This window comes from Mesoplodon densirostris, chromosome 13 (genome assembly GCF_025265405.1).
Source record: "Mesoplodon densirostris isolate mMesDen1 chromosome 13, mMesDen1 primary haplotype, whole genome shotgun sequence".
NCBI lineage: Eukaryota > Metazoa > Chordata > Mammalia > Artiodactyla > Ziphiidae > Mesoplodon > Mesoplodon densirostris.
In genome coordinates this window covers 81,699,764-81,709,588 of record NC_082673.1, presented here as the reverse complement: position 1 = coordinate 81,709,588, position 9,825 = coordinate 81,699,764, and the positions used below count along the sequence as shown (strand labels likewise).

Genomic DNA, 9,825 nt, shown 5'->3' with positions numbered 1-9,825 from the left:
TTGAGCTCTGCTCAAAGACAGTGAAGGTGATGAAAGCCGTGACTGCATTGAGAAATGAAAAAATGAAGGACCCTGTGCAGACGGGTTCCCCTCTCTCTTAATTATCTTGTTATTTTGTAAATTGATTTTAAGGCTGTTAACACATGAAACTGTATGCACCATGACATAGTGGAAAGAACTGGGTCAAAATTTTCTTTTGGCCACTTGTCTGTGTGAGCATAAACATACCTCTTCACCACTAGTGATTTTATTCATAAAACAAGAATCATTCTGAGACTTTCCATGCAGAGGCTCACTGGGTCCATGCGGGAGCCAACGTAAAGCAAGAGTTAATAGCAAAGGCCTTGGAGTCAGATGACCTTGATAGCGATCCTGTCAGGTCTTGGGCAATTGACTTAATTTGCTTATGTCTTCATGTCCTTACCTATAAAATTGTTACAAAAACAGTAACTACCTCATAGGACCTTTATAAGTGATAGAGTAGAAACCCATCAAGCATTTATTTTAGAGCAACATACTTTGAAAACATTCAGTACAAACTAGCTTTATTATTTCTGCCTTTTGAAATTCCTTTCAGTGTCACCTTTTCCATTTCATTTCATACATGCTGAGCAGCTACACTGGATGAGGCAGTCACTCCTGGTTGTCCAGCAAAATCTAAACCCCAAGACTCTCCCACTTATAAAACTTCCTAATGTTGCCTGGGTATGTGGTTTCCCCATTTTAGACTGAATTTCTAAGTCTCCCCTGTAGATAGATGTGGCGATGTAAGTTCTACCTAATTGATGTAAGAAATGGCGTCGTAACTCCCAGGAAGTATCTGTAAGGGAATACGGTGTGTTCTTTTCTGCTCCTTTCCTCCTTCATAATATCGTATGAATATTTTGTGAATATTCACGTGAATATTTCAGCTGAAACCAAACCATGAGCTTAAAGACGAAGTTGAAAAGCTTGATCTATAAGTTGGAAAATGGGAGTGATGGATGGCAGAACAGAACAATAGAAGGATTCTGGGACTCTAATGATTATGGAGTCACCAGAGCTGTCCTGGATCTTTTATGAGGATTCATAGCTGAGAATGAGAAACATAGTTACGTTTTATTGAAGTCACTGCTAATGGGCGTTGAGGAAAAGTCATATGATCATGCTAAGAAGTATCACCTTGGCATCATGGAGTCAAGTGATCTCCACCGTGCTGGCTAAGAAAATGCCTGTAGATAATAAATGAACAGGACAATAATCTATTTGCATGAGCACAAGACTATCTTTATCCCTTGTTCGTTAGGTCCACTGAATAAATAAATGAAAAAAATAGAAAAAGTGAATGAACTTATTATACTCCAGCTCAGTCTATTTCCAAACAATATAATTCAGCTTTTCTCCCAGGAGTCTCAGAAAATTAAATGAAAGTCACGTATGTTTCGGCAACATAGAGGGTTAGAAAAAACACACGGCTGAGAACCAAGACCTGGATTCTGCTCTGTTCCTTCTTGAATGAACTATGTGACTTTGAGAATTCATTTTTTTCTGAGCTTTAGTTTATTTCTCTGTACTATGTCCATCATAACATCAATGCAGGTTGCATGAAAGGGCTGTTTACAGGGTCATAAATATGTACGTTTCTTGAAACCTTAAAACGTGGAACATTTGTAAGGCATTATTATAACTAGTCCCATTGATGATTGATGTTGACTCAGAGGTTCCATGGAAAAGAACCACCAAGGGGAGTTTCGGAAACTAAAAGTCTGTTGATGTACCAGTTGGCGGTACATCCTACTGGGATTGAGAATATGCATTTATACACTAAGGTCTGCCTTGCACACCTGCCCCCAACCCAATCCCTGGCCTCTGTGAGGAGACACAAGCCTGCTATTCATCACAGTCCTTGCATGCCATCAAGAATGTGCTGCTGCTCCAGCCCATTGGAACAGGAGGTTGGTTGGCAAAGCCATCAGACACCTGTTGAGGCTGAGTCATCCCTATTCACAGGATGTGCCTCACTGCCTGGGTGTAGAGTGTTCAGTGAAGGCTGAGATCCCTGGCTAGCCCAAACTGGTGCAGCTGATGCTCTCATTCATTGGCAGTTTTTAGGGGAAACCAGAGAGCCATGGTCTAATTTCACTTGCTCCTCATCTTCTGACAGATGGATGTTCACAGTGGAGTGGTCATGCACATTCGTTCAGGCTCAGGAGACTTACAAGGAATTATGCTGGGCTTGAAGGAAATCCACTGTTTCATGGAAATTAAAGTGAGTGGTGCTGGCATTGACACGGTATCTCCTTGGTTCCCTGACACTTTCTTCCAGCATACCCAGCTTTGCTAGCACAACTACTTAAGCAAAAGTCCAGGCCATTATGTCAGTTCCAGAGCCAGCAGGTCTTGTAGATTAAATTCATTCCTTAGTCAATAAACTCTTGATCCTAACTGGCACTATTGTGTTTGTTAAACGAATCCACAAGTATTGAAGGGTTTATAGAAACTGACTGGTCATCAGTACTGGGGTTTCTAGGACACTCTAAATAGTTAAGCCTGTCTCCCAATTGACTCACCAAAATTTCTATTTAGAAGGAGTTTAGGAGCTACAACACACATGGAAGGAGAGGGTAAGATTCTTGAAAATAGTTTCCGATGAGTTTTACGTAATACTGAGAGAGATGAATTCTAAAAATGGTGAATGTCTGATGATGACCCAAGTCCTTACTTTACTACTGGCATTGTCTTTCTCTCTTTGGATGTTGAATTTACTGAAACATAGAAGTACAAATAAAACAAGAATTGACAAATAAGTCTTGTTCCTGACCAAGCAAAGTTAGAATATGCAGTATGGCTTGGCACTGTATACAAAATGAACCTTTCTTCTTTCCTGCTGAATTAAACTCATCAACCCAGTCACAGATACACTGGTAGAACTTGCAGAGTGTTCCTCACAGAGGTGCAGTCTACAGTGGTCAGATTACCTCAGGGAGGCAAGTGTCTGGCCTGCAGGCAGGCAGGTAGGTCCCATAAAAGAGATCCAAAAGAAGTCACAACGTGATTCTTTTCAAAGTCTCTAATTTGTCTTACAGAGGGCAGTGCATCAGAGGTAAAGAGAAAGGCAAAAGTTCTTGACTCAATATTTGAAATAGAGCAGAAATATGGGTCAGTGACATTGCTGGGGGAAAAAAAAATACAGCCCCTTCCTACATTGCCCAGGATTAAATAAAACGGCAGGCATGGTATGGGAGAGTGAGAAAAGCCCTGGATTTGGAACGAGATGAGACTAAAGTTGAATCCTACTTCTGTCATTTACTGGCTTTGGAGCAATCACTTTGTCTCTCTGTGGCTTATATTCTTTTTTTTCCCCCCTAAAGAACCGAGGGTGCTGAGATTCCTAGGTTTGTTGTTGAGATGAGACGCTGTGTGGTTGAGAGTCCTGGCTCTGGAACAAGAAGGACCTAATTTGGTGAATCCTGCTTTCAGTGTTTTCTGAGCCCCAAATTTTACATTTGCAAAATAGAGAATATGCAGGAAGAACTTAAGGCATAATAACTGCTAAATAAATAATTGTCACCCAAAACACCAAATAACTGCTGTTTAATCTTACTTAATCATTGACAAGTTATGGAGTTTAGAGGGTGTGATATTGTGATTTGTAATAAGAAATGTATATTTGGTCTCTTTACAGCACAGAGCACTTAAAACCCTTGAGATTTCTTAAGTGATGAGAGTGTTAAGTGTATCTTTTGTTAAGCTAATGAGGTGACATTTGGGATGCCCCTAGATCACCTAAGGATGGGGGTTGGTCACCAGAGGAACCAACCCTCGGTTTAGCAGGTTGGAACTTTCAGTTCCATTCCCCTAACCTCTGGGGAGGGGAGAGGGGCTGGAGGTTGAATCAATCGCCAAAGAACAAAGATTAATCAATCATGCCATGTCATGTAATTAAAGCCTCCATAAAACCCTCAAAAAACAGAGTTCAAAGACCTTCTGGGTTGGTGAACACACGAAGATGCAGGGAGAGTGGCACACCTGGAAGGAAGCATCGTTTCTACAAGGCCATTACACACTCTATTAGCAAAGGAAGTCACAAAAACATGACCAGATTCAAGGTCAGGAACCAAAGACTCTACCTGGGGGAGTGGCAAGGGTCTAGAAGAGCATGAAAATACTGTTATAACCATTTTTGGAAAATACACTGTGCCCTATATGCATATCGGAAGACAAGGGCACTATCATTCTTTCAGTTAGTTGTTCAAGCCCCAAATCAAAATATTATCCTGGGTCTCTGTCTCTTATTTTCACAATCACATTCAATTAATCAGAAAATCCTGTCAACTCAAAACACATTACAGAGCTGTCTTCATCTTTAGGACAACCATCCTAGTTCAAGCTGCCATTATGTCCCTCCCTAGATAGCTCTAGTAGCTTCCATCTTCCCTTCTTTTGTTCCTACATTCCATCCTTCGTAAAGGAGCCAGGATAATCATTTCAAGGCATGATTCAGATTATATCCCTCCCTGCTGCCAAAATCTCCAATGACAAAGTGGATCACAGTCTAGTGATAAATGGAGCAATTCACCAGCAAGATATAAAAATTGTAAATGTCAATGAATCTAATACCATCAGCACAAAACATGGAAAGCAAATACTGACAAAATTGATTTGACAATTCTATCCTTACAAATGGAGATTTTTTTCATAGCCCTTTCAGTAATTGACAGATTGGGCAGAAGGAAAGTATTAATGGCACTTGCCTTAATGGGTTACAGGTAGGCTGAGATGCTCATCCTCCTAGCCAGATGGGTTGTCTCACCTGAACTGTTATAAGTATTTGTAAGCATATTGAAAAAGACTGGGAAGCACTGCCTTAGACCACCTCTCCAACAATGACATGTACCAGAATGTTCACTACAATATTTTGGGATAGTGAACATTTTGAAATAACTAATCTATCCATTGGCAGTAGAATGGAAAAAAAATGTTGTTTGTCTACACAATGGATTACATATGTATATTAACATAGATAAACCTTATAAATATAACATTGAGAAAGAAACAGTTGCAGGAAACATGCAATATGATGTTATATATGAAAATGTTAAAAATTCACCACACAATATTGTAATTATTCAAGGATTCATACATATGCTTTAAAAATATAAAGAAAAAAATAAAGACAAGCATGATAGTAAAAGTCACCAAATTCATGTTAGGGATTATTTATTAGAAGGATGGAAGTAGAGATGAGAGGAAGAAAATTGTAGTAATGAGATCATGAGGGAAATAAAATGGATTTAGATTATTTTTTAATGTTTTATCTCTTAAGGGCCAACGGTACATAGGTTCTTATTTTACCATTATTTTTACATATGAAAAATAAAAAGAAAGCAAAGTTTTAGCTTAGAGCTTATAAGCTTTTATAAAAGCACATGCACACATACACAAGCATACATGCATACCTCTTTAGTGGTTTCCCATCAAACTCTTTACTCTGGTTGCCAAAGCACACATTACATGACCTCTGCCTTCCTTTCAGACTCAATATCATATCACTCTCCCCATGCCAGCTTATTCAGATGCTCTAATAGGTCAAGTTCATTCCTGCCTTTGAACATACTTGCTTTCCCTGGTAACTGTCTGCCTGACACCTTACCATTTAGAATTCAGCTTCAATGTCACCTAAGTAAAACAGCCTCCCTTGAACACCAAGCTCACCCACATTAAGGTTGTTACTGCCATTCTCATCACTTTACCCTAGTTTACTTCTCTTAGTCTATATATTTACTGCAAATGTTTTTTTTTTACATCACTTTTTTTTTTTTTTTACAGAAGATGTTGGGCGTAGGAGTTTATTAATTAATTAATTTATTTTCGCTGTGTTGGGTCTCCGTTTCTGTGCAAGGGCTTTCTCTAGTTGCGGCAAGCAGAGGCCACTCTTCATCGCGATGCGTGGGCCTCTCACTATGGCGGCCTCTCTTGTTGTGGAGCACAGGCTCCAGACGCGCAGGCTCAGTAGTTGTGGCTCACGGGCCTAGTTGCTCCGCGGCATGTTGGATCCTCCCAGAGCAGGGCTCAAACCCGTGTCCCCTGCATTAGCAGGCAGATTCTCAACCACTGCGCCACCAGGGAAGCCCACTGCAAATGTTTTACTTATTTGATTCCTTCTTGCTTTAACTCCCCTTGTCTAGAACATGAGTTCTATGAGAGCAGGGACCTTATCTGCTTGCATCCAACTAGTCTCCAAGCACCTGGAAGAGGTCTTAGCCATTGAAAGAGAACAATAAGTGAGTGTTAAACTGCTAAATGAATGAAGGTTAGAAAACCACAGGGAAAAAATTCAGTGTGCTACTATTATGTAGTTAGTGTTAGTTTCATATTAAGAAAATTGAAATATTATTTTATTTTAAATTTTAAAAAGTTTAAATTCTAGTTGACTCTCTTGGCACTGAGATTTTATAAAAAGTGGCTTCTGTGAACTTTTATATGTAAATTTGTTGACTTAAAAGACACAGCAGCATGATAAATATGATTAATACTGCTGTATGTTATGTATGATTGTTAAGAGAGTAAATCCTAAGAATTCTCATCTCTTCTCACAAGGAAGAGATTTTTTTAAATTTTATTTTATCTTATATCTGTATGAGATGGTGAATGTTCACTAAACTTAGTGCGATAATCATTTCATGATGGATGTAAGATCATTATGCTGTGCCCGTTAAACTTATATAATACTGTATGCCAATTATATATCAATAAAACTGGAAGGAAAAAAATTGTAATTTTAACCTGTTTTCAGTACTCACACCATTGTTAATGATATCGATAACATATAAATGCAAATGTTGAGAGACAATGAAAATAAGTAATGATGTTAATGACATTTGAAGTCAAAATTCTCAATCTATATTCTCAAATTTTTCATTTTGTCCTACCAGAAAGTAGGTAAGCTTTCAAAGACTACTGGGGCCATACCAAAACAACACAAGGGCCATATTAAAAAGTTTGTCACTGGGGTAAATTGTATCCAAATATGGGACAATTTTAGTAAAAGTAAGAATAATAACTGAGCTATACTGAAATACATCTAATATATCAAAATTCATGAGTTCATAATGATACTAAGAAGAAAAAAATCAGTTGTTACCTTTGGAAATGTTACAGCCATATTATGAAAACTGGCAAATAAAGGGAAAGACAAACATTTAATCTGTCCTTCTTGTATGAAACATATTTTAGAGCAATTAAATGCTTAATAAAGGAAAATTTTTCTTTCCATGGGAGAAAAAAAAAAGACACACAAAATCATAGTTGTGAGTTTCAGTTTTACTCAGGGTCTTACTGAGGACTATAGCCTGGGAGACAGCCACTCGGTTATCTCTGAGGAAACTGCTCTAAAGAGGCAGGGAAAAAGTCATTTTATATATGAGTTTTGGCTAAGGAGTACGTGCATTCAAGCATACATCTTAGTGAAAATTACTGCTAATCACAAAGCACAGATATCTCAAGTTAATGCTTTCAGTGCTTTTCTATGACTGGGAAGATGCAAGACTCTGGGTTTATTAAAACTGTTCCTGAGACACACCTCTAACCAGCTCAGGGGCCTGCTTAGTCAAAGCACAGTGTGCCCCATCCTGTTCTTCATCCCGAACCTCCCCCCTCAGGCAACTGCAGTGGGTTATGACTTAACCCTAGTAGAACTGGGGGGTTCTTTGTCCTTCTTTGTCCTTCTCTGTTCACACATTATAGAAGGCACTCAACCAGGGCCATCCCAGTCCCCGACCGAGATACCTGCACATTGTCCTCGAGAAACACTCATTAGAAAATGATCTGGTACTCAGACCATCCACCCACTTTATCTTTGGGGAATGTGCCTCTGGTTACTTTTATTTCTCAATGTTTAACAAAGGTAACTCCTACATGAAATATGGAGGTTTTACCTTCAGGAAGGATTCTGTACTGTAAAATTTGGGGTCCTTAATCTCTACAAAAACACAGACCTACAGGGAGAAAGTAAATGTGTATTACAACTGTATTCCTCTGCTTCCAAGCCACACTTGCAGCCAAGCCATCTAAGAATGATGGTTTATTTTATCCTCCAAACTGTGTTGAAGATTGGATGATCCTGCATCCTGAGAGAATGAGAGCCACTATCCTGTAATAAGTTTTTAGTTAAATAATTTCTCCCTAAAAGCTAACTTCAGTCTTTCAAGTTAGTATTACTCAGCCTCTGTGGACAAATTTCCTGGGTTTAGATATTGATCTTCCTATTAGTAGCCGTGTGAGTTTAAGCAAGTTCCTTAACCTCTCTGTGCAAAATGGAGATAGTAATGCTAGTATCCACACCAAAGGATTATTATAAAGATGAAAAGAGCTACTGTATATAGAGCGCTTAGATCAGTGCCCAGAGCACAGTAAACACCACGTAAATGTCAGCAATAAACATTCTTCTCCTATTAACTTTGGGACATTGGCTTTGACCTTTGTGGTAATAAGCAAGAGTTGGTCACCTTCACTCACAGTTTATGTAAGATTCTAAACAACTTGACTAAATCTCTTCTGGCTTTTCTGTTGGTGAACTTGTGGAGATGTGGGGAGAGTGGCATTCTCTGAAAGAGCATAGAAGCTCTGTGTCCTTTCCCCACAACTTGCCCTAGGTATCTCTTTTATCTGGCTGTTCCTGAGTTATATCCTTTTATAATAAACCAGTAATCTAGTGAGTAAATGGGTTTTCTGACTTCTGTGAGCTGCCCTAGCAAATTAATTGAACCCTAGGAGAAGATCATAGAAACTCCTGATTTATAGCCAGTTGGTCAGAAGCACAGGTAATAGCCTGGACTTGCAACTGGGGTCTGAAGTGGGAGGAGGTGGGCAGTCTTATAGGACTGAACCCTTAACCTGTGGAATCTGAAGCTGCCTACAAGAAGATAATGTGTCAGAACTGCGTTGAATTATACGACACTCAGCTGGTGTCCTGAGAATTGCTTGGTGGTGTGGGAATGTCCACCCCCCCCTACACACACACACACACACACACACACACACACACACACACACACACACTGAAATTGGGTCCAGAAAACCGGAAAAACAGCCTTAAGGTATTTCTTCATGGTGTCAACAATAATACTTGAGCACTAACTGTGACTGCATACTTTGTGGTAAATAATTCCTTTTATATAACTTTTCCAGGGCATCTTCAATTACTTCGACTAGGGTGGCTAGGGGCACTATACATCCGGTTCTAAACTACCTCTCTACTCTCTCCCTTTCTCACTTCTCCCCTTATACTCTGTGCAATTGAACTGTCCTCGGAAAATAATGTTTCCAGATCATGGGAATTCCCTAATAAAATTGTATTGAACTGAATTGAAATGCTGAAATGATTATGGTATCATACAACTGGGTTTTTATTATATAAGCCCAACCACTTCTTTTTTTGGTTTTATTTACTAATAAGTCCATCATTTTATTGCTTTTTATTTATTTTATTTTTTATGTTTGGCCGCACTTCATGGCTTGCGGGCGGGCTCTTAGTTCCCTGACCAGGGATCAAACCTGTGTTCTCTGCAGTAAAAGCACAGAGTCCTAACCACTGGACCACCAGGGAATTCCCTAAGCCCAACCACCTCTGATCTTTGAATCTTTACTAAGATTTCATTTTAATTCCAAAGCATTTATATCTCTAAAACCAGATATGGATGGCAGTTGGAACAGAGAAATTTCTTATGGCTCTGTCCTATTACCATGCATTCTCAAGTTTTTGCAGTTTCAATTAATTACTCACATACTAAACAGTGAACCTTTATTTTGTGCCAGCCTTCAGGTGCACCAGTTCAGAAAGAAAAG

At 39.1% G+C, this 9,825-nt stretch overlaps 1 non-coding gene across 1 annotated transcript; it reads right to left on the bottom strand.

Moving 5' to 3' along the window:
* Window positions 1–9,513: 9,513 nt before the first annotated feature.
* TRNAK-UUU (transfer RNA lysine (anticodon UUU)) lies at window positions 9,514–9,586 on the bottom strand. The gene has a single exon. It is a non-coding gene; the product is annotated as a tRNA-Lys (tRNA).
* Window positions 9,587–9,825: the final 239 nt, after the last annotated feature.